This window comes from Salminus brasiliensis, chromosome 14 (assembly GCF_030463535.1).
Source record: "Salminus brasiliensis chromosome 14, fSalBra1.hap2, whole genome shotgun sequence".
Taxonomy (NCBI): Eukaryota; Metazoa; Chordata; class Actinopteri; order Characiformes; family Bryconidae; genus Salminus; species Salminus brasiliensis.
In genome coordinates, this window is record NC_132891.1 from 2122422 (window position 1) to 2144767 (window position 22346).

General features: G+C 40.3%; 25 non-coding genes across 25 annotated transcripts; all 25 read left to right on the forward strand.

Annotated features, from left to right (window-relative positions):
• The first annotated feature begins 28 nt into the window (after positions 1 to 28).
• On the forward strand, positions 29 to 99 carry trnag-ccc (transfer RNA glycine (anticodon CCC)). Its single transcript has one exon. It is a non-coding gene; the product is annotated as a tRNA-Gly (tRNA).
• Positions 100 to 418: 319 nt separating this feature from the next.
• On the forward strand, positions 419 to 489 carry trnag-ccc (transfer RNA glycine (anticodon CCC)). Its single transcript has one exon. It is a non-coding gene; the product is annotated as a tRNA-Gly (tRNA).
• Positions 490 to 649: 160 nt separating this feature from the next.
• Positions 650 to 722, forward strand: trnar-ucg (transfer RNA arginine (anticodon UCG)). Its single transcript has one exon. It is a non-coding gene; the product is annotated as a tRNA-Arg (tRNA).
• An 87-nt stretch (positions 723 to 809) lies between these two features.
• On the forward strand, positions 810 to 880 carry trnag-ccc (transfer RNA glycine (anticodon CCC)). The gene has a single exon. It is a non-coding gene; the product is annotated as a tRNA-Gly (tRNA).
• A 322-nt stretch (positions 881 to 1202) lies between these two features.
• Positions 1203 to 1273, forward strand: trnaw-cca (transfer RNA tryptophan (anticodon CCA)). Its single transcript has one exon. It is a non-coding gene; the product is annotated as a tRNA-Trp (tRNA).
• Positions 1274 to 1976: 703 nt separating this feature from the next.
• trnag-ccc (transfer RNA glycine (anticodon CCC)) lies at positions 1977 to 2047 on the forward strand. Its single transcript has one exon. It is a non-coding gene; the product is annotated as a tRNA-Gly (tRNA).
• A 160-nt stretch (positions 2048 to 2207) lies between these two features.
• Positions 2208 to 2280, forward strand: trnar-ucg (transfer RNA arginine (anticodon UCG)). Its single transcript has one exon. It is a non-coding gene; the product is annotated as a tRNA-Arg (tRNA).
• Positions 2281 to 2757: 477 nt separating this feature from the next.
• trnar-ccu (transfer RNA arginine (anticodon CCU)) lies at positions 2758 to 2828 on the forward strand. Its single transcript has one exon. It is a non-coding gene; the product is annotated as a tRNA-Arg (tRNA).
• Positions 2829 to 3379: 551 nt separating this feature from the next.
• On the forward strand, positions 3380 to 3452 carry trnar-ucg (transfer RNA arginine (anticodon UCG)). The gene has a single exon. It is a non-coding gene; the product is annotated as a tRNA-Arg (tRNA).
• An 873-nt stretch (positions 3453 to 4325) lies between these two features.
• Positions 4326 to 4396, forward strand: trnag-ccc (transfer RNA glycine (anticodon CCC)). Its single transcript has one exon. It is a non-coding gene; the product is annotated as a tRNA-Gly (tRNA).
• Positions 4397 to 4556: 160 nt separating this feature from the next.
• Positions 4557 to 4629, forward strand: trnar-ucg (transfer RNA arginine (anticodon UCG)). Its single transcript has one exon. It is a non-coding gene; the product is annotated as a tRNA-Arg (tRNA).
• Positions 4630 to 4947: 318 nt separating this feature from the next.
• Positions 4948 to 5020, forward strand: trnar-ucg (transfer RNA arginine (anticodon UCG)). The gene has a single exon. It is a non-coding gene; the product is annotated as a tRNA-Arg (tRNA).
• Positions 5021 to 5874: 854 nt separating this feature from the next.
• Positions 5875 to 5945, forward strand: trnag-ccc (transfer RNA glycine (anticodon CCC)). Its single transcript has one exon. It is a non-coding gene; the product is annotated as a tRNA-Gly (tRNA).
• Positions 5946 to 6495: 550 nt separating this feature from the next.
• trnar-ucg (transfer RNA arginine (anticodon UCG)) lies at positions 6496 to 6568 on the forward strand. Its single transcript has one exon. It is a non-coding gene; the product is annotated as a tRNA-Arg (tRNA).
• Positions 6569 to 7047: 479 nt separating this feature from the next.
• On the forward strand, positions 7048 to 7118 carry trnag-ccc (transfer RNA glycine (anticodon CCC)). Its single transcript has one exon. It is a non-coding gene; the product is annotated as a tRNA-Gly (tRNA).
• Positions 7119 to 7278: 160 nt separating this feature from the next.
• On the forward strand, positions 7279 to 7351 carry trnar-ucg (transfer RNA arginine (anticodon UCG)). The gene has a single exon. It is a non-coding gene; the product is annotated as a tRNA-Arg (tRNA).
• A 318-nt stretch (positions 7352 to 7669) lies between these two features.
• On the forward strand, positions 7670 to 7742 carry trnaq-uug (transfer RNA glutamine (anticodon UUG)). Its single transcript has one exon. It is a non-coding gene; the product is annotated as a tRNA-Gln (tRNA).
• Positions 7743 to 9777: 2035 nt separating this feature from the next.
• On the forward strand, positions 9778 to 9848 carry trnag-ccc (transfer RNA glycine (anticodon CCC)). Its single transcript has one exon. It is a non-coding gene; the product is annotated as a tRNA-Gly (tRNA).
• Positions 9849 to 10008: 160 nt separating this feature from the next.
• On the forward strand, positions 10009 to 10081 carry trnar-ucg (transfer RNA arginine (anticodon UCG)). Its single transcript has one exon. It is a non-coding gene; the product is annotated as a tRNA-Arg (tRNA).
• Positions 10082 to 10399: 318 nt separating this feature from the next.
• Positions 10400 to 10472, forward strand: trnar-ucg (transfer RNA arginine (anticodon UCG)). The gene has a single exon. It is a non-coding gene; the product is annotated as a tRNA-Arg (tRNA).
• A 317-nt stretch (positions 10473 to 10789) lies between these two features.
• trnar-ccg (transfer RNA arginine (anticodon CCG)) lies at positions 10790 to 10862 on the forward strand. Its single transcript has one exon. It is a non-coding gene; the product is annotated as a tRNA-Arg (tRNA).
• Positions 10863 to 11341: 479 nt separating this feature from the next.
• trnag-ccc (transfer RNA glycine (anticodon CCC)) lies at positions 11342 to 11412 on the forward strand. The gene has a single exon. It is a non-coding gene; the product is annotated as a tRNA-Gly (tRNA).
• A 553-nt stretch (positions 11413 to 11965) lies between these two features.
• On the forward strand, positions 11966 to 12039 carry trnar-ucg (transfer RNA arginine (anticodon UCG)). The gene has a single exon. It is a non-coding gene; the product is annotated as a tRNA-Arg (tRNA).
• Positions 12040 to 12358: 319 nt separating this feature from the next.
• trnar-ucg (transfer RNA arginine (anticodon UCG)) lies at positions 12359 to 12431 on the forward strand. The gene has a single exon. It is a non-coding gene; the product is annotated as a tRNA-Arg (tRNA).
• A 2668-nt stretch (positions 12432 to 15099) lies between these two features.
• On the forward strand, positions 15100 to 15172 carry trnaq-uug (transfer RNA glutamine (anticodon UUG)). Its single transcript has one exon. It is a non-coding gene; the product is annotated as a tRNA-Gln (tRNA).
• The last annotated feature ends 7174 nt before the right edge of the window (positions 15173 to 22346 follow it).

Sequence of the window (22346 nt, forward strand, 5' to 3'; positions counted from 1 at the left end):
ACCAATAAAGCCTGTCTTTCTTGCCACGGTGCTAATGGTGTAGTGGTATCATGCAAGATTCCCATTCTTGTGACCCAGGTTCGATTCCTGGTTGGCGCAACTTTGTTACTAATTTGCAATTTGTGGGAATCGTGTATCAAATCAAATGATTTTAAATATTGTTTTGCTTGTGAATTGAAATGTACATATCCAGCAACACTTCTGCGCAATTTTGTTACAATTTTTCCTTTGATATTTTTAAAAATCTTTGCTTGAGTTTTGCCCAGTGTTCTAGTGTATAAGGCATCAGCCTTCGGAGCTGAGGATTGTGGGTTCGAATCCCATCAGGGTCAAATCATGCTGGAAAATGGACTTCTCCTTCTTTGCTTATGTAACGAATACGTCTGACTTACCAATAAACCCTGATTTACTTGCCACTGCGCTAATGGTGTAGTGGTATCATGCAAGATTCCCATTCTTGTGACCCGGGTTCGATTCCCGGTTGGCGCAATTTTCTTACTAATTTGCAATTTGTGGGAATCGTGTACCAGAAAAAATGATTTGAAATACTGCTTTGCTTGTGAATTGAAATGTACATATCCAGCAACCCTTCTGCTCTATTTTGTTTCATTTTTTCCTTTGATATTTTTAAAAATGTCAGCTTGAGTTTGACCCAGTGGCCTAATGGATAAGGCATCAGCCTTCGGAGCTGAGGATTGTGGGTTCGAGTCCCATCTGGGTCAAATCATGGTGGGAGGTACAAGAACCTGTTTTTTGCTTTATTTACAAAAACTTTTGACTGACCAAGAAATCCTGGTCAGCCGGGCACTGTGCTAATGGTGTAGTGGTATCATGCAGGATTCCCATTCTTGCGACCTGGGTTTGATTCCCGGTTGGCACAATTTTCTTACTAATTTGCAATTTGTGGGAATCGTCTACCAGATGAAATGATTTTGAATACTGCTTTGCTTGTGAATTGAAATGAACATATCCAGCAACACTTCTGCGCAATTTTGTTACAATTTTTCCTTTGATATTTTAAAAAATCTTTGCTTGAGTTTTGACCAGTGTTCTAATGTATAAGGCATCAGTCTTTGCAGCTGAGGATTGTGGGTTCGAGTCCCATCTGGGTCAAATCATGGTGGGAGGTACAAGAGCTTGTTTTTTTGCTTTTTTTTACGAATACTTTTGACTGACCAAGAAATCCTGATCTGCTGTTGACTGCGCTAATGATGTAGTGGTATCATGCAGGATTCCAGTTCTTGTGACCTGGGTTCGATTCCTGGTTGGCGCAACTTTCTTACCAATTTGTGGGCGTTGTGTATCAGATCAAATGATTTTAAATATTGTATTGCTTGTGAATTGAAATGTACACATCCAGCAACACTTCTGCGCAATTTTGTTACAATTTTTCCATTGATATTTTAAAAAATCTTTGCTTGAGTTTTGCCCAGTGTTCTAATGTATAAGGCATCGGCCTTCGCAGCTGAGGATTGTGGGTTTGAGTCCCATCTGGGTCAAGTCATGCTGGAAAATGGACTTCTCCTTCTTTGCTTATGTAACGAATACGTCTGACTTACCAATAAAGCCTGACTTACTTGCCACTGCGATAATGGTGTAGTGGTATTATGCAAGATTCCCATTTTTGTGACCCAGGTTCGATTCCTGGTTGGCGCAACTTTGTTACTAATTTGCAATTTGTGGGAATCGTGTATCAGATCAAATGATTTTAAATATTGTTTTGCTTGTGAATTGAAATGTACATATCCAGCAACACTTCTGCGCAATTTTGTTTCAATATTTCCTTTGATAGTTTTAAAAATGTCAGCTTGAGTTTGGCTCAGCGGCCTAATGGATAAGGCATCAACCTTCGGAGCTGAGGATTGTGGGTTCGAGTCCCATCTGGGTCAAATCATGGTGGGAGGTACAGGAGCCTGTTTTTTGCTTTATTTACAAATACTTTTGACTGACCAAGAAATCCTGGTCAGCCGGGCACTGTGCTAATGGTGTAGTGGTATCATGCAGGATTCCCATTCTTGCGACCTGGGTTTGATTCCCGGTTGGCACAATTTTCTTACTAATTTGCAATTTGTGGGAATCGTCTACCAGATGAAATGATTTTAAATACTGCTTTGCTTGTGAATTGAAATGAACATATCCAGCAACACTTCTGCGAAATTTTGTTACAATTTTTCCTTTGATATTTAAAAAAAACTCTGCTTGAGTTTGGCCCAGTGGCCTAATGGATAAGGCATCACCCTTCGGAGCTGAGGATTGTGGGTTCGAGTCCCATCTGGGTCAAATCATGGTGGGAGGTACAAGACCTTGTTTTTTTGCTTTTTTTTTACGAATACTTTTGATTGACCAAGAAATCCTGATATCCTGGTTACTGCGCTAATGCTGTAGTGGTATCATGCAGGATTCCCATTCTTGCGACCTGGGTTTGTTTCCCGGTTGGCACAATATTCTTACTAATTTGCAATTTGTGGGAATCGTCTACCAGATGAAATGATTTTAAATACTGCTTTGCTTGTGAATTGAAATGAACATATCCAGCAACACTTCTGCGCAATTTTGTTACAATTTTTTCTTTGATATTTTTAAAAAACTCTTATTGAGTTTGGCCCAGTGTTCTAATGTATAAGGCATCAGCCTTTGCAGCTGAGGATTGTGGGTTCGATTCCCATCTGGGTCAAGTCATGCTGGAAAATGGACTTCTTCTTTGCTTATGTAACGAATACGTCTGACTTACAAATAAACCCTGATTTACTTGCCTCTGCGCTAATGGTGTAGTGGTATCATGCAGGATTCCTGTTCTTGTGACCTGGGTTCGATTCCTGGTTGGCGCAACTTTCTTACTAATTTGCAATTTGTGGGAATCGTGTATCAGATCAAATGATTGTAAATATTGTTTTGCTTGTGAATTGAAATGTACATATCTAGCAACACTTCTGCGCAATTTTGTTACAATTTTTCCTTTGATATTTTAAAAAATCTTTGCTTGAGTTTGGCCCAGTGGCCTAATGGATAAGGCATCAGCCTTCAGAGCTGAGGATTGTGGGTTCGAGTCCCATCTGGGTCAAATCATGGTGGGAGGTACAGCAGCCTGTTTTTTGCTTTATTTACAAATACTTTTGACTGACCAAGAAATCCTGATCCGCAGGTTACTGTGCTAACGGTGTAGTGGTATCATGCAGGATTCCTGTTCTTGCGACCTGGGTTTGATTCCTGGTTGGCACAATTTTCTTACTAATTTGCAATTTGTGGGAATCGTCTACCAGATGAAATGATTTTAAATACTGCTTTGCTTGTGAATTGAAATGTACACATCCAGCAACACTTCTGCGCAATTTTGTTACAATTTTTCCTTTGATATTTTTAAAAAACTCTTCTTGAGTTTGGCCCAGTGGCCTAATGGATAAGGCATCAGCCTTCGGCGCTGAGGATTGTGGGTTTGATTCCCATCTGGGTCAAATCATGGTGGGAGGTAAGAGAGCTTATTTTTTTGCTTTTTATTAAGAATACTTTTGACTGACCAAGAAATCCTGATCAGCAGGTTACTGTGCTAACGGTGTAGTGGTATCATGCACGATTCCTGTTCTTGCGACCTGGGTTTGATTCCAGGTTGGCACAATATTCTTACTAATTTGCAATTTGTGGGAATCGTCTACCAGATGAAATGATTTTAAATACTGCTTTGCTTGTGAATTGAAATGAACATATCCAGCAACACTTCTGCGCAATTTTGTTAAAATTTTTCCTTTGATATTTTTAAAAAACTCTTCTTGAGTTTTGGCCCAGTGGCCTAATGGATAAGGCATCAGCCATCGGAGCTGAGGTTTGTGGGTTCGAGTCCCATCTGGATCAAATCATGGTGGGAAGTACAAGAGCTTGTTTTTTTGCTTTTTTTTACGAATACTTTTGATTGACCAAGAAATCCTTATCTGCTGTTGACTGCGCTAATGGTGTAGTGGTATCATGCAGGATTCCCGTTTTTGTGACCTAGGCACGATTCCTGGTTGGCGCAACTTTCTTACTTATTTGCAATTTGTGGGCGTCGTGTATCAGATCAAATGATTTTAAATATTGTTTTGCTTGTGAATTGAAATGTACACATCCAGCAACACTTCTGCGCAATTTTGTTACAATTTTTCCATTGATATTTTTAAAAATCTTTGCTTGAGTTTTGCCCAGTGTTCTAATGTATAAGGCGTTGGCCTTCGCAGCTGAGGATTGTGGGTTTGAGTCTTATCTGGGTCAAGTCATGCTGGAAAATGGACTTCTCCTTCTTTGCTTATGTAACGAATACGTCTGACTTACCAATAAACCCTGATTTACTTTTCGCTGCGCTAATGGTGTAGTGGTATCATGCAAAATTCCCATTCTTGTGACCCGGGTTCAATTCCCGGTTGGCGCAGTTTTCTTACTAATTTGCAATTTGTGGGAATCGTGTACCAGAACAAATGATTTCAAATACTGCTTTGCTTGTGAATTGAAATGTACATATCCAGCAACCCTTCTGCTCTATTTTGTTTAAATTTTTCCTTTGAAATTTTTAAAAATGTCAGCTTGAGTTTGGCCCAGTGGCCTAATGGATAAGGCATCAGCCTTCGGAGCTGAGGATTTTGGGTTCGAGTCCCATCTGGGTCAAATCATGGTGGGAGGTACAGGAGCCTGTTTTTTGCTTTATTTACAAATACTTTTGACTGACCAAGAAATCCCGATCAGCAGGTTACTGTGCTAATGGTGTAGTGGTATCTCTCAGTATTCCAGTTCTTGCGACCTGGGTTTGATTCCCGGTTGGCACAATTTTCTTACTAATTTGCAATTTGTGGGAATCGTCTACCAGATGAAATGATCTTAAATACTGCTTTGCTTGTGATTTGAAATGAACATATCCAGCAACACTTCTGCGCAATATTGTTACAATTTTTCCTTTGATATTTTTAAAAAACTCTGCTTGAGTTTGGCCCAGTTGCCTAATGGATAAGGCATCAGCCTTCGGAGCTGAGGATTGTGGGTTCGAGTCCCATCTGGGTCAAATCATGGTGGGAGGTACAAGAGCTTGTTTTTTTGCTATTTTTTACGAATACTTTTGTATAACCAAGAAATCCTGATTTGTTGTTGTCTGCGTTAATGGTGTCGTGGCATCATGCAGGATTCCCATTCTTGTGACCCAGGTTCAATTCCTGTTTGGCGCAACTTTCTTACTAATTTGCAATTTGTGGGAATCGTGTATCAGATTAAATGATTTTAAATATTGTTTTGCTTGTGAATTGAAATGTACATATCTAGCAACACTTCTGCGCAATTTTGTTGCAATTTTTCCTTTGATATTTTAAAAAATCTTTGCTTGAGTTTTGACCAGTGTTCTAATGTATAAGGCATCAGCCTTTGCACCTGAGGATTGTGGGATCGAGTCCCATCTGGGTCAAATCATGGTGGGAGGTACAGGAACCTGTTTTTTGATTTTTCACAAATACTTTTGACTGACCAAGAAATCCTGATATCCTGGTCGGCAGGGTACTGCGTTACTAGTGTAGTGGTATCATGCAGGATTCCCGGTTGGCACAATTTTCTTACTAATTTGCAATTTGTGGGAATCGTGTACCAGAACAAATGTTTTCAAATACTGCTTTGCTTGTGAATTGAAATGTACATATCCTGCAACCCTTATGCTCTATTTTGTTTCAATTTTTCCTTTGATATTTTTAAAAATGTGAGCTTGAGATTGGCCCAGTGGCCTAATGTATAAGGCATCTGCCTTCGGAGCTGAGGATTGTGGGTTTGAGTCCCATCTGGGTCAAGTCAAAGTGGGAGGTACAGGAGCTTGTTTTTTTTGCTTTTTTTACGAATACTTTTCACTGACCAAGAAATCCTGATCTCCTGGTGACTGCGCTAATGCTGTAGTGGTATCATGCAAGATTCCCATTCTTGTGACCCGGGTTCGATTCCCGTTTGGCGCAATTTACTTACTAATTTGCAATTTGTGGGCTTCTTGTATCAGATCAAATGATTTTAAATATTGTTTTGCTTGTGAATTGAAATGTACACATCCAGCAACACTTCTGCGCAATTTTGTTACAATTTTTCCATTGATATTTTTAAAAATCTTTGCTTGAGGTTTGCCCAGCGTTCTAATGTATAAGGCATCAGCCTTTGCAGCTGAGGATTGTGGGTTCGAGTCCCATCTGGGTCAAGTCATGCTGGAAAATAGACTTCTCCTTCTTTGCTTATGTAACGAATACGTCTGACTTACCAATAAACCCTGATTTACTCGCCGCTGTGCTAATGGTGTAGTGATATCATGCAAGACTCCCATTCTTGTGACCCGGGTTTGATTCCGGGTTGGTGCAATTTTCTTACTAATTTGCAATTTGTGGGAATCGTGTAACAGAACAAATGATTTCAAATACTGCTTTGCTTGTGAATTGAAATGTACATATCCAGCGACCCTTCTGCTCTATTTTGTTTCAATTTTTCCTTTGATATTCTTAAAAATGTCAGTTTGGGTTAGGCCCAGTGGCCTAATGGATAAGGCATCAGCCTTCGGAGCTGAGGATTGTGGGTTCGAGTCCCATCTGGGTCAAATCATGGTGAGAGGTACAAGAGCTTGTTTTTTTGCTTTTTTTTACGAATACTTTTGATTGACCAAGAAATCCTGATCTGCTGTTGATTGTGCTAATGGTGTAGTGGTATCATGCAGGATTCCTTTTCTTGTGACCTGGGTTCGATTCCTGGTTGGCGCAACTTTCTTACTAATTTGCAATTTGTGGGAATCGTGTATCAGATCAAATGATTGTAAATTTTGTTTTGCTTGTGAATTGAAATGTACATATCTAGCAACACTTCTGCGCAATTTTGTTACAATTTTTCCTTTGATATTTTTTACAATCTTTGCTTGAGTTTTGCCCAGTGTTCTAATGTATAAGGCATCAGCCTTCGGAGCTGAGGATTGTGGGTTCGAATCCCATCTAGGTCAAATCATGCTGGAAAATGGACTTCTCCTTCTTTGCTTATGTAACGAATACGTCTGACTTACCAATAAAGCCTGACTTACTTGCCACTGCGCTAATGGTGTAGTGGTATCATGCAAGATTCCCATTCTTGTGACCCGAGTTCGATTCCCGGTTGGCGCAATTTTCTTACTAATTTGCAATTTGTGGGAATCGTGTACCAGAACAAATGATTTCAAATACTGCTTTGCTTGTGAATTGAAATGTACATATCCAGCAACTCTTCTGCTCTATTTTGTTTCAATTTTTCCTTTGATATTTTTAAAAATGTCAGCTTGAGTTTGGCCCAGTGGCCTAATGGATAAGGCATCAGCCTTCGGAGCTGACGATTGTGGGTTCGAGTCCCATCTGGGTTAAATCATGGTGGGAGGTACAGGAGCCTGTTTTTTGCTTTATTTACAAATACTTTTGACTGACCAAGAAATCCTGGTCAGCCGGTCACTGTGCTAATGGTGTAGTGGTATCATGCAGGATTCCCATTCTTGCGACCCGGCTTTGATTCCCGGTTGGCACAATTTTCTTACTAATTTGTAATTTGTAGGAATCGTCTACCAGATGAAATGATTTTAAATACTGCTTTGCTTGTGAATTGAAATGAACATATCCAGCAACACTTCTGCGCAATTTTGTTACAATTTTTCCTTTGATATTTTAAAAAAACTCTGCTTGAGTTTGGCCCAGTGGCCTAACGGACAAGGCATCAGCCTTTGGAGCTGAGGATTGTGGGTTCGAGTCCCATCTGGGTAAAATTATGGGGAGCTTGTTTTTTTGCTTTTTTTTACGAATACTTTTGATTGACCAAGAAATCCTGGTCTGCTGTTGACTGTGCTAATGGTGTAGTGGTATCATGCAGGATTCACGTTCTTGTGACCCAGGTTTGATTCCTGGTTGGCGCAACTTTGTTACTAATTTGCAATTTGTGGGCGTCGTGTATCAGATCAAATGATTTTAAATATTGTTTTGCTTGTGAATTGAAATTTACACATCCAGCAACACTTCTGCGCAATTTTGTTACAATTTTTCCATTGATATTTTTAAAAATCTTTGCTTGAGTTTTGCCCAGTGTTCTAATGTATAAAGCATCAGCCTTCGGAGCTGAGGATTGTGGGTTCGAGTCCCATCTGGGTCAAATCATGGTGGGAGGTACAGGAGCCTGTTTTTTGCTTTATTTACAAATACTTTTGACTGACCAAGAAATCCTTATCAGCAGGTTACTGTGCTAATGGTGTAGTGGTCTCATGCAGGATTCCTATTCTTGTGACCCAGGTTTGATTCCCGGTTGGCGCAATTTTCTTACTAATTTGCAATTTGTGGGCGTCTTGTATCAGATCAAATGATTTTAAATATTGTTTTGCTTGTGAATTGAAATGTACACATCCAGCAACACTTCTGCGCAATTTTGTTTAAATTTTTCCTTTGATATTTTTAAAAATCTTTGCTTGAGTTTTGCCCAGTGTTCTAATGTATAAGGCATCAGCCTTCGGAGCTGAGGATTGTGGGTTCGAATCCCATCTGGGTCAAATCATGCTGGAAAATGGACTTCTCCTTCTTTGCTTATGTAACGAATACGTCTGACTTACAAATAAACCCTGATTTACTTGCCTCTGCGCTAATGGTGTAGTGGTATCATGCAGGATTCCCATTCTTGTGATCTGGGTTTAATTCCCGGTTGGCACAATTTTCTTACTAATTTGCAATTTGTGGGAATCGTCTACCAGATGAAATTATTTTAAATACTGCTTTGCTTGTGAATTGAAATGAACATATCCAGCAACACTTCTGCTCTATTTTGTTTCAATTTTTCCTTTGATATTTTAAAAAATGGTGAGCTTGAGATTGGCCCAGTGGCCTAATGGATAAGGCATCAGCCTTCGGAGCTGAGGATTGTGCGTTTGAGTCCCATCTGGGCCAAATCATGGTGGGAGGTACAAGAGCCTGTTTTTTGCTTTATTTACAAATACTTTTGACTGACCAAGAAATCCTGATCTGCAGGTTACTGTGCTAACGGTGTAGTGGTATCATGCAGGATTCCTGTTCTTACGACCTGGGTTTGATTCCCGGTTGGCACAATTTTCTTACTAATTTGCAATTTGTGGGAATCGTCTACCAGATGAAATGATTTTAAATACTGCTTTGCTTGTGAATTGAAATGAACATATCCAGCAACACTTCTGCGCAATTTTGTTACAATTTTTCCTTTGATATTTTTAAAAAACTCTTCTTGAGTTTTGGCCCAGTGGCCTAATGGATAAGGCATCAGCCATCGGAGCTGAGGTTTGTGGGTTAGAGTCCCATCTGGATCAAATCATGGTGGGAGGTACAAGAGCTTGTTTTTTTGCTTTTTTTTACGAATACTTTTGATTGACCAAGAAATCCTCATCTGCTGTTGACTGCGCTAATGGTGTAGTGGTATCATGCAGGATTCCCGTTTTTGTGACCTAGGCACGATTCCTGGTTGGCGCAACTTTCTTACTTATTTGCAATTTGTGGGCGTCGTGTATCAGATCAAATGATTTTAAATATTGTTTTGCTTGTGAATTGAAATGTACACATCCAGCAACACTTCTGCGCAATTTTGTTACAATTTTTCCATTGATATTTTTAAAAATCTTTGCTTGAGTTTTGCCCAGTGTTCTAATGTATAAGGGGTCGGCCTTCGCAGCTGAGGATTGTGGGTTTGAGTCCCATCTGGGTCAAGTCATGCTGGAAAATGGACTTCTCCTTCTTTGCTTATGTAACGAATACGTCTGACTTACCAATAAACCCTGATTTACTTTTCGCTGCGCTAATGGTGTAGTGGTATCATGCAAGATTCCCATTCTTGTGAACCGGGTTCAATTCCCGGTTGGCGCAGTTTTCTTACTAATTTGCAATTTGTGGGAATCGTGTACCAGAACAAATGATTTCAAATACTGCTTTGCTTGTGAATTGAAATGTACATATCCAGCAACCCTTCTGCTCTATTTTGTTTAAATTTTTCCTTTGAAATTTTTAAAAATGTCAGCTTGAGTTTGGCCCAGTGGCCTAATGGATAAGGCATCAGCCTTCGGAGCTGAGGATTGTGGGTTCGAGTCCCATCTGGGTCAAATCATGGTGGGAGGTACAGGAGCCTGTTTTTTGCTTTATTTACAAATACTTTTGACTGACCAAGAAATCCCGATCAGCAGGTTACTGTGCTAATGGTGTAGTGGTATCTCTCAGTATTCCAGTTCTTGCGACCTGGGTTTGATTCCCGGTTGGCACAATTTTCTTACTAATTTGCAATTTGTGGGAATCGTCTACCAGATGAAATGATCTTAAATACTGCTTTGCTTGTGATTTGAAATGAACATATCCAGCAACACTTCTGCGCAATATTGTTACAATTTTTCCTTTGATATTTTTAAAAAACTCTGCTTGAGTTTGGCCCAGTGGCCTAATGGATAAGGCATCAGCCTTCGGAGCTGAGGATTGTGGGTTCGAATCCTGTCTGGGTCAAATCATGCTGGAAAATGGACTTCTCCTTCTTTGCTTATGTAACGAATACGTCTGACTTACAAATAAACCCTGATTTACTTGCCTCTGCGCTAATGGTGTAGTGGTATCATGCAGGATTCCCGTTCTTGTGATCTGGGTTTAATTCCCGGTTGGCACAATTTTCTTACTAATTTGCAATTTGTGGGAATCGTCTACCAGATGAAATGATTTCAAATACTGCTTTGCTTGTGAATTGAAATGAACATATCCAGCAACACTTCTGCGCAATTTTGTTACAATTTTTCCTTTGATATGTTTAAAAAACTCCGCTGGAGCTCGGCCCAGTGGCCAAATGGATAAGACATCAGCCTCCGGAGCTGAAGATTGTGGGTTCGAGTCCCATCTGGGTCAAAACATGGTGGGAGGTACAGGAGCTTGTTCTTTTGCTTTTTTTACGAATACTTTTGACTGACCAAGAAATCCTCATCTGCTGGTGACTGTGCTAATGGTGTATTGGTATCATGCAAGATTCCCATTCTTTTGACACGGGTTCGATTCCCGGTTGGCGCAATTTTCTTACTAATTTGCAATTTGTGGGAATCGTGTATCAGAACAAATGATTTTAAATATTGTTTTGCTTGTGAATTGAAATGTACATATCCAGCAACACTTCTGCGCAATTTTGTTAGAATTTTTCCTTTTATATTTTTAAAAATCTTTGCTTGAGTTTTGCCCAGTGTTCTAATGTATAAGGCATCGGCCTTCGCAGCTGAGGATTGTGGGTTTGAGTCCCATCTGGGTCAAGTCATGCTGGAAAATGGACTTCTCCTTCTTTGCTTATGTAACGAATACGTTTGACTTACCAAGAAAACCCTGATTTACTTGCCACTGTGCTAATGGTGTAGTGGTATCATGTAAGGTTCCCATTCTTGTGACCTGGGTTCGATTCCCAGTTGGTGCAATTTTCTTACTAATTTGCAATTTGTGGGAATTGTGTACCAGAACAAATGATTTCAAATACTGCTTTGCTTGTGAATTGAAAGATACATATCCAGCAACCCTTCGGCTCTATTTTATTTTAATTTTTCCTTTGATATTTTTAAAAATGTGAGCTTGGCATTGACCCAGTGGCCTAATGGATAAGGCAACAGCCTTTAGAGCGGAGGATTGTGGGTTCGAATCCCATCTGGGTCAAATCATGGTGGGAGGTACAAGAGCTTGTATTTTTGCTATTTTTTACGAATACTTTTGACTGACCAAGAAATCCTGATCTGCTGTTGACTGTGCTAATGGTGTAGTGGTATCATGCGGGATTCCCATTCTTGTGACCCGGGTTCGATTCCTGGTTGGCGCAACTTTCTTACTAATTTGCAATTTGTGGGAATCGTGAATCAGATCAAATGATTTTAAATATTGTTTTGCTTGTGAATTGAAATGAACATATCCAGCAACACTTCTGCTCTATTTTGTTTAAATTTTTCCTTTGATATTTTTAAAAATGTGAGCTTGACGTTTGCCCAGTGGCCAAATGGATAAGGCATCAGCCTTCGAAGCTGAGGATTGTGGGTTCGAGTCCCATCTGGGTCAAATCATGGGGGGAGGTACAAGAGCTTGTTTTTTTGCTTTTTTTTACTAATACTTTTGACTGACCAAGAAATCCTGATCGGCAGGTTACTGAGCTAATGGTGTAGTGGTATCATGCACGGTTCCCATTCTTGCAACCGGGGATTGATTCCCGGTTGGTGCAATTTTCTTACTAATCTGCAATTTGTGGGAATTGTCTACCAGATGAAATGATTTTAAATACTGCTTTGCTTGTGAATTGAAATGAACATATCCAGCAACACTTCTGCGCAATTTTGTTAAAATTTTTACTTTGATATGTTTAAAAAACTCTGCTGGAGCTCGGCCCAGTGGCCAAATGGATAAGGCATCAGCCTTCGGAGCTGAGGAGTGTGGGTTCGAGTCCCATCTGGGTCAAAACATGGTGGGAGGTACAGGAGCTCGTTTTTTTGCTTTTTTTTACGAATACTTTTGACTGACCAAGAAATCCTTATCTGCTGGTGACTGTGCTGATGGTGTATTGGTATCATGCAGGATTCTCGTTCTTGTGACCCGGGTTCGATTCCCGGTGGGCGCAATTTTCTTACTAATTTGCAATTTGTGGGAATCGTGTACCAGAACAAATGTTTTCAAATACTGCTTTGCTTGTGAATTGAAATGTACATATCCAGCAACCCTTCTGCTCTATTTTGTTTCAATTTTTCCTTTCATATTTTTACAAATGTCAACTTGAGTTTAGCCCAGTGGCCTAATGCATAAGGCATCAGCCTTCAGTGCTGAGGATTGTGGGTTCGAGTACCATCTGGGTCGAATCATGGTGGGAGGTACAGGAACCTGTGTTTTGTTTTTTTACAAATACGTTTGACTTACCAAGAAATCCTGATTTGCTTGCAACTGAGCTAATGGTGTGGTGGTATAGTTCAAGATTCCCCTTGTTGCGACCTGGGTTCGATTCCCAGTTGGCGCAATTTTCTTACTAATTTGCAATATGTGGGAATCGTCTACCAGATCAAATGATTTTAAATACTGATTTGCTTGTGAATTGAAATGTACATATCCAGCAACACTTCTGCGCAATTTTGTTACAATATGTCCCTTGATATTTAAAAAAAATCTTTCCTAGAGTTTGGCCAGTGTTCTAATGTATAAGGCATCAGCCTTCGCAGCTGAGGATTGTGGGTTCGAGTCCCATCTGGGTCAAGTCATGCTGGAAAATGGACTTCGCCTTCTTTGCTTATGTAACGAATACGTTTGACTTACCAATAAACCCTGATTTGCTTGCAACTTTGCTAATGGTGTAGTGGTATCATGCAAATTTACCATTCTTGCAACCCGGGTTTGATTCCCAGTTGGTGCAGTTTTCTTACTAATTTGCAATTTGTGGGCGTCGTGTATCAGATCAAATGATTTTAAATATTGTTTTGCTTGTGAATTGAAATGTACACATCCAGCAACACTTCTTCGCAATTTTGTTTCAATTTTTACTTTGATATTTTTTAAAAATTCTGCTTGAGTTTGACCCAGTGGCCTAATGTATAAGGTATCAGCCTTCGCAGCTGAGGATTGTGGGTGCGAGTCCCATCTGGGTGAAATCATGCTGGAAAATGGACTTCTCCTTCTTTGCTTATGTAACGAATACGTTTGAATTATCAATAAACCCTGATTTGCTTGCAACTTTGCTAATGGTGTAGTGGTATCATGCAAGATTCCCATTCTTGTGACCCGGGTTCGATTCCCGGTTGGTGCAATTTTCTTACTAATTTGCAATTTGTGGGCATCGTGTACCAGAACAAATGATTTCAAATACTGCTTTGCTTGTGAATTGAAATGTACATATCCAGCAACCCTTCTGCTCTATTTAGTTACAATTGTTCCTATCATATTTTTAAAAAGATCAGCTTGAGTTTGGCTCAGTGGCCTAATGGATAAGGCATCAGCCTTTGGTGCTAATGATTATGGGTGCGAGTCCCACCTGGGTCAAATTATGCTGTCAGGTACAGGAGCTTGTTTTTTCTTTTTTTACGAAAACTTTTGACTGACCAAGAAATCCTGATCTGCTAGTGCTTGTGCTAATGGTGTAGTGGTATCATGCAAGATTCCCATTCTTGCGACCTGGGTTCGATTCTCGGTTGGAGCAATTTGTGGGAATTGTCTACCAGATCAAATGATTTTAAATATAGTTTTGCTTGTGAATTGAAATGTACATATCCAGCAACACTGCTGCGCAATTTTGTTACAATTTTTCCTTTCATATTTTTAAAAATGTCAGCTTGAGTTTGGCCTATTAGGCCCAGTGGCCCATTGGCCTAATGGATAAGGCATTAGACTTTGGAGCTGAGGATTGGTTGTTCAAGTCCCATTACAGTAGGTACAGTAGGTCTTTTTTTGCTTATTTTACGAATACTTTTAACTTACCAAGAAATCCTGATTTCTAGTAACTGCGTTAATGGTGTAGTGGTACCATGCCAATTTCCCATTCTTGCAACCCAGGTTCAAATCCAGGTTGGGGCAATTTTCTTACTAACTTGCAATTTGTGGGCGTCGTGTACCAGATCAACTGATTTCAAATACTGCTTTGCTTGTGAATTGAAATGGACATAGCCAGCAACCCTTCTGCGATATTTTGTTACAATTTTTTTTGATATTTTGATATTTTTTGATACTTTGATATTTTTAAAAATGTCAGCTTGAGTTTGGCCCAGTGGCCTAACGGATAAGGCATCAGCCTTTGGCTCTGAGGATTGTGGCTTTGACTCTCATCTGGGTCAAATCATGCTGGGAAATCCAGAAGCTCTTCTTTTGCTTAAATTACAAATACTTTTGACTTACCAAGAAATCATCGCCTGCTAGTGACTGCCCTAATGGCATAGTGGTATCATGCAAAATTCCCATTCTTGAGATTCGGGATTGATTCCCGGTTTGCACACATATCTTGCTCATTTGCGTATTGTGGGCATGGTGTACTGTATCAAATGATTTCAAATATTGTTTTGCTTGTGAATTGAAATGGACATAGCCAGCAAAACTTCCGTGCAATTTTTTAAAAATTTCCTTTTATTTTTTAAAAAAATGAGCTTTGGTTCCAGGCCCAGTGGCCTGATGGATAAGGTATCAGCCTTTGGAGCTGAGGATTGTGGGTTCGAGTCCCATTTGGGTCAAATCATGCTGTCAGGTACTTTTGATTTCCCAAGAAATCCTCATCTGTTGGTGACTGTGCTTATGGTATAATTGACTTACCAGGAAATCATCACCCAGCAGTGACTGCGCTAATGGTGTAGTGGTATCATGCAAGATTCCAGTTCTTGCGACTTGGGTTTGATTCCAGATTGGAGCAATTTTCTCACTAATTTGCCATTTGTGGGTAGGAAAACTTCTGTGCAATTTTCTTACAATTTTTCATTTGATTTTTTCAAAAATCCCTTCCTGGTTTTGACCCAGCGGCCTAATAGCAGCCTAATGGCAGCAGCCATCAGAGCTGAGGATTGTGGGTTCGATTCCCATCTGGGTCCAATCATTCTGGGAAATCCAGAAGCTCTTTTTTTGCTTATATTACGAATACTTTTGACTTACCAAGAAATCCTGGTCTGCTAGCGGCTGCACTGATGTTGTAGTGGTATCATGCAAGATTCCCATTTTTGAGATCCAAGTTCTATTCCATGTTGGCGCAACTTTCTTACTAAATTTGCCATTTTTGGGCATCGTGTACCACATCAAATGATTTCAGCTCCAGTGTTGTTTTTGAATTGAAAGGGATGTAACTTTACCCCCACATTACTGTAATTAAACCCTAGGTTTAGTCTTGACCCTGGGTGTTTGCATTGATAATCTAAATATTCTACCTCAAAGCTCAGTAATATTAGACCATTATCTAATCTCCTTTGGGCTACATCTTCAGCAAAATGTTAATTTGTCCCCTCTCCACACCACTATGCGCACAATAACCCCATTGGCCGCTGTACAGTTTACTGAAAACCTCCCAGACCATTCGACCTTAGCTTACACTCCGTCAGAGACGGAGCTAAATAGCGTAACAAATGGTCTAGAAAATATCCTTAGACAATGTTGCACCGTGGTACAGTGATCAAACTCGTACCTTAAAATAAACAGTGTGGAGTAAATGGCGGATGATTAAACTAGAGATGTTCCACTCTGCGTGGAAGGACAGCTGTAATCAATATAGAAAGGCACCCATTAAAGCTCACTTAGTGTATTTGGCCTCGCTGATCGAGAATAACAAAAACAATCCCAGAGTACTTTTTAGTGATATCTCTTAGTTTACTAAAAGCCAGGCAGATACTCAATCTCAGATTCCAACATCTTTAGCAATGTTTTTATGGACTATTTTAAAAATAAAATAGAAAATGCTATTTCTATTTAAGGCCATGTATCTTTATTAGCCCTACTCAACCTCAGTGCAGCCTTTGATACAATAGATCTTACTAGTCTGCTAGAAAGATTAGAGAAAATGGTTGGAATCACAGGAACAGCCCTATCGTGGTTCAAATCATATCCAACCGAAACGCTATCAGTTTGCAAAGATATGGTGGATGGTGGAGCAGATGAATGCCAGTGTTTCAGGGAGCCCCCATGTCTGTGTTACCTTCTGGCTCTCTCCTTTTAATGAGGCTGTTATGGTCAGACCTGCCGGAGTCGTCAGACACACTCGGATACTGCTCAACATTTTCTGCTCTCCATAAATTCCTCTTCTCAGAGTTAATGGTCACCCAGCCCGACCTGCTGGAAGACTGCCGGTGACGCTGAGGTCCCCCTCTAACCGCGTCAGACCAGCTGCCACCTACCAGTCCGGCCAGCAGCCCCCTCCCCACCCCCCCCCCCACCAGCGTTGCTGGTGAACTGAAAGGGACATAGCCAGCAATCATTCTGTGCAATTTCTTGTAAATCTTTCCTTTGATATTTTCAAAAATGACTTTTAACTATAGACCACGTGGCCTAATGGATAAGGCATAATTCTGGGTTAAATTATGTAGGGAAATCCAAAAGATCTTTTGTACCTTTAGATTAAAGTTTTTCAACTTTCTTGCCCTGGAAGTGTCTATGCTAATGGTGTAGTTGTGTCATACAAACGTCCCATTCTTGGGGGATTTGGGCTTGGGTTCCGGTTGGTGCAACTTTTTTACTGATTTGCAAATTGCGGGCATCGTGTTCTATATGAAATGATTTTTGCTCCAACAATGTTGTGTAATTTTTTCCTTGAAATTGTCTAAAATCATACTTAACTTTTCGGATAATGCGTCGGCAGTGGTGGTTCAGCGGTTAAAGTGGTTAGAGCGCCAATGCTATTCGTCCTATATGCTCCTGACTCTGTGCCAGCTGCTCCAGACTGTTTCCTACCAGGCTAGTGCTTTGGATCTTCCTGGGGAGCCCCTGACTCCTGTGGCACTCTTACCAGGCTGGGTTAGACCCCTGGAGTGCTGTTCATGATGGGACTGATTAGCCCTCCTCTTAAGCACCTCAGTTTGGAGTGCTGTTTGTAAAGTCACTGTGATGTGACCTATCCTTGGTTTTGACCCTCTGCTTTGATCTTCTACTTGGAAGTTCTTCTACCTGAGTTGTACCTGCCTACCTGTTTTTCTGGCCTCTGCCTGTCCTGACTACGAGTATTGCTGTAGCCCTAATCAAGTCTCTCTGCACTTGCAGCCTGCCTCAACCAGTATGTTACACAGGGGTGGAGAACTCTTCTGAAGGCTAATGAACCTGAACTTTGCCAATGACCTTAACTGGTCAATCTTCTCAGAATAATGGCTCAAGTGATGCATTTCTGAGTGAATGCTCCTGAGAATAGTGAAATAAAGAGAGAACAGAAGAAGCCAACTGGTGACCTCAAAGATGGCCTCGAGTGACCTAAATCCCTAACGTATGTAATAAATGGACACAATTCTTACTGTACTGCACCACGCAAGAACAAACAAACAAACAAAAAAAAATAAATCAAATCAAATGATACTTTCAGAAAACAGATTCTGATGTCACAGAATAATTTTCTCTTGATTGTCAATCATAAAATGAGCTCTGTTTGGGTGCCATTCAATTAATTCAATTTAGACATTCTAAAATTAAATGAACTACTTCTTCACAATGTTAATTCTAATGTAATTTAGCACCACATTTGCATTTTACATTGATTATGTAGCAAATATAAAAACACTCAACTGTCAGGTATTGTACACCAATCAGCCATAACATTACAACCACTGGCAGGTAAAGTGAATAACATTCATGATCTGGTTCCAGTGGCTCCGGTCAATGAGTGAATATATTAGTCAGAATGTGAACAGTTAGTTCTTGAAGCAGGAAAAATGGTCAAGCTGAGAAACCTTGACAAGAACCAACCTGTATTGGCTAGGCCTCTAGGATGGAACAGTTCTTATTGGGTGTTCCTGGTATGCAGTGGTCAGTACCTACCAAAAGTGCTTTAAGGAAGAACAACCGGTGAGCTGGCAGTTTAATGATGCTCAGAAAGGTCCCAACTTACAACATACAAGACTTGAAGGATCTGCAGCTAACGTCCTGGTGCCAGATACCACAGCACATCTTCAGAGGTCTTGTGGAGTCTGTACCTTAATGAGCCCTATCTTACAGCCCTCATTGATATCTTCCACCCTGCCTATTTTCAGTGCAATTTGCTTGTGAATGTAATTACGCTGATGGGCGCGGTGGTCTTGAAATGAGGGGTGTTCAGGTCAGTTTCTGGTGTATTGCTGTGTATCTTGGTAATGGAAAACACAACAGGAGCTCCACTGACTGAAAACAACCTAGACAGACGTTCGTTTGTCAGCAGTCAGATGTTCGTTGCTATCTTGGCAGTGAATTGTCAACACAGGCGCATGCAGCCCGACGCTCGTACACCCCCCCCCACACACACACACACACACGCTTTACACCACTGAAATAGCAACTGCCAAGGTCAGACCTCTTTTACTGCACCTGGCTCTTAAAGGGAACGACGAGAGACACTCTGATTGGTTTATTACTGCACGTTACACCCAAAAAAAAAAAAAACATGATAAGACTTTTGATTCGCACGATTGATAGCTTGCCAAAAATTTCTAAAATAGTGCCTTAGGTTTTGAGTTGTTTTGGCAGTACAATGGGGGCAATATTAGCTAGGTGGTTATAATTTTATGGCTGATTGAAGTATTAATATGTTCCATGGACAGTAATTTTTTCTTTAGGATATGAGCATTGATTCCAGCTCATTGACACTAGGAGATATTTGTCTAATCCTGCTGCTACAGTTCCTATTACAGGCATTTTATTGGATTAGATTGATTTAAGCATTTAAAGAGGGTTGCAAATGTCGGACACATTAAGCTTCCCTTAAGTCTATAGATACTCCTCAGTGAAACCATTATTATAATGAAGTCAAGGCCATTTCACATTTAGGAGTAACCCGGCCTCAGCTTGTACACTGCATTTAATTAATAACCAAGACTTTAGACTTCAGTATGGGACACACTCACAAAGATTTGGCCCAAAGAGGATTAATTGCTGTTGTCCCAGTGGCACAGTTTAAATTTTTCATGTTTTAAAAGACTACTAGAAGTAATATTGGGACAGAGGTAGAGATTTGTACTGGATGGCCATGTTGGTAATGCTTTTATAATACTTCTAGGGATGATTAAACCCATGAATGAAAGTGGGTGCAATCCTGTTGACATACTGCACAGAATTATTTAATATTAGTAAAAGAGACTAGGAACCCCACCCCCATTTCTGACGTCGTATTTTAAAGGCAGCAGGCACAGGCACTGGATTTTGGGTTTGAACCTTTCTGAAACTTTGGCTTGATGATGATGTTCATGAAGGTCAAACTTTTTGAATATGATAGTCTTTCGTGTTTCAGTTTCTCAGCCTCACATTAAAACAGATGCTGGGCTCCCACTATGACCCGAGGATCGCTGGTTCGAATCCCGGGTCATGCTGCCATCAGTAGCTGGAGTCCAAGAGAGCACGGTTGGCCTTGCTCTCTCCAGGAATCTTCAGAAAAGGCGGTAGCTGGTTGGCCATGTGTCAGAGGAGGCACATGTCAGTCCTCATCCTCTCAGTGTCTGGAGCATTACATGTGATAGGGGGGAGAGTACTAATGAGTGGGTTTAGTTTTTTAGTAATTAGAAACTTGGTTTCTGCTACAAGCAATAAAAGAAATCTATTTAATCTAATTGGCTATTTTACATTCCCTGTTTTAAATAGCCTATATTAATATTGGCTATTTTAAATGCCCTGGCATCCTGTCCAGGGGGTGTTTCTGCTCTATGCCCAGTGATTCTGGACAAACAGTAACCCTGACCCTGAATAAATGAACAATACTTCATAAATTAATAAATGAATAATAAAAAGCTTTCTTTATTTAACACTTTATTTAACACCTAACACAACACAATGCAAACAGAATAGAAATTAATCAGCTTAAATAAAGCCAGAGGTAACAGATACAGTAGGTCTTAACCTTCCTCTTACATGTGAAAAGAGCTATATAAGTGCAGTAAAGTGTTATATTGTTTAACGTCTGCAGTTTAACACTGTTGTCATTAGCAACGTGATCATACTGCTGCCTTGAAATAGCTTTAATTAGCGGAAAATCAACAATATCTAATATTTCCTTCAAACATTTCTCACCAGTGAGTTCTACAGCAGACTTACAATTTCTGTCATTACTTTATTCTCAGCAGTGTGTATGGGCAGATAACTGATCAACTACAGAACTTTAAAACACAGTGAACCTCAAAAGCCATCATATTAGTAGTCAAAAGAGAAGTGCTCTTTAACTGATTCCTATAGTAATGTTAGCACAGGGACTAATTCTATCTAAATGTACTTATAGTAATGTGTTATAGACAATAGTACTGTTGACAACATGTCTAAATAATTATAATTATTATAAAACACATTATAATGGACTATTTTCCTTTGGGTTGACCAGCGACAGTCAACCCAAGTAGCCTTTTCAACTTCTCCCAATCTCATTCTTCCCAGGAGGCAATCCCAGGCAGTAGGACCATTGGGATGTTCGAAAGATAGAGCAGCATGTGGGCTGAGGTGGTAGAGTAACGCTACAGGATTTTACACTAATATGACTCTATGGGTTCTGCAGCGTTACACAGCAGTTCTGGAGAGAGGTTCTCCTCCTGCAGCTCCACCAGTTTCGTAGAGCAGTAGCAGGTTCCAGACAGAGACGCCATTCTCCCTGTTACAGTCAGTGGAGACCTTCAGCATGATCCTGAAGCTGATATTTAAAGGTAAAACTGGTACAGAATGTTCCTTTAACATTGTGATACTTCTCAGCTGAAGTCTACCTCACTCCCGTTCCGCAGGAGGCAGTGGGCAGTTCTGACACTCTCTTAGCAATGCATTATTTTACTCTGTCCTTTGGGAGTCCTTTGGGAGATAAACGTTGAGCTAATTTAAGGCCTTGTGGGAGGGTTCTCAATCCATCTTCCCTTATTTGCTCTTCCTTTTCCACCCTGTTACTCTGATCCCAGCGGCGTGGGCATTATCTTCCCTGACGATCCATAGAGACACAGACTTAACTCAGAGCTCCACTCTGTCTATTTACTCTCTAACGAGACATTACTTGTATGGTCAGACAATAGCACTGTGAGCTAATTCCCATCTTCATCTTGAATGTGTAGCAGGATAGCGGCGATTAGAGGCCTAATAACGAACCACTCCAACTTCAAAAGAGCAGGTGGCTTCGGAGACGTCTTATGTTACTCTTGTCTTAGCTTCTCTTTTCCTTTTATGTCTGTGTTGGCCTTTTATCTTAATTGTTATTAAAAGGCTTCGTCAAGTGCTACCTGATCCTTCCTAATAACCCTGCAGAGCCTCTAGGCAGCGTTGTCTTGTTAGAGTCATTTTAAGATGCTTGATAGAGTTAAAAAAATAAATAAATTACATTTTGATAGTTATATTGAAAGTCTTTAGCAGACGTTCTTATCCTGAACGACATACAGAAGTGCTTTGTTGACTGCAGGGAAAAGAAAATACAGTAGTAGTGTGTATGGAAAAAATACACATGAAAAAATACACTACTATACACTATACACATTGACCATAACATCACAACCACACAGGTGAAGTGAATAGCATTGATCCGGTCAAACTAGATCTGGTTCTCCATCACTGTGTTCATCATTAGAACATCTCCAAAGTTCTCCTCATGGAGTCTAGTATTATTTAGAGTTCTCCTCAGAGCAACACCTGGTTTGGTGGTAAGTCAGGGCTTAATGATGGTAAATCAGGTGAGCTGCTGCTGCTGCTGCTGCTGCTGATGGAGTTGAACACATCCTCCACGCTGTGCTGGCTGGACTGGGG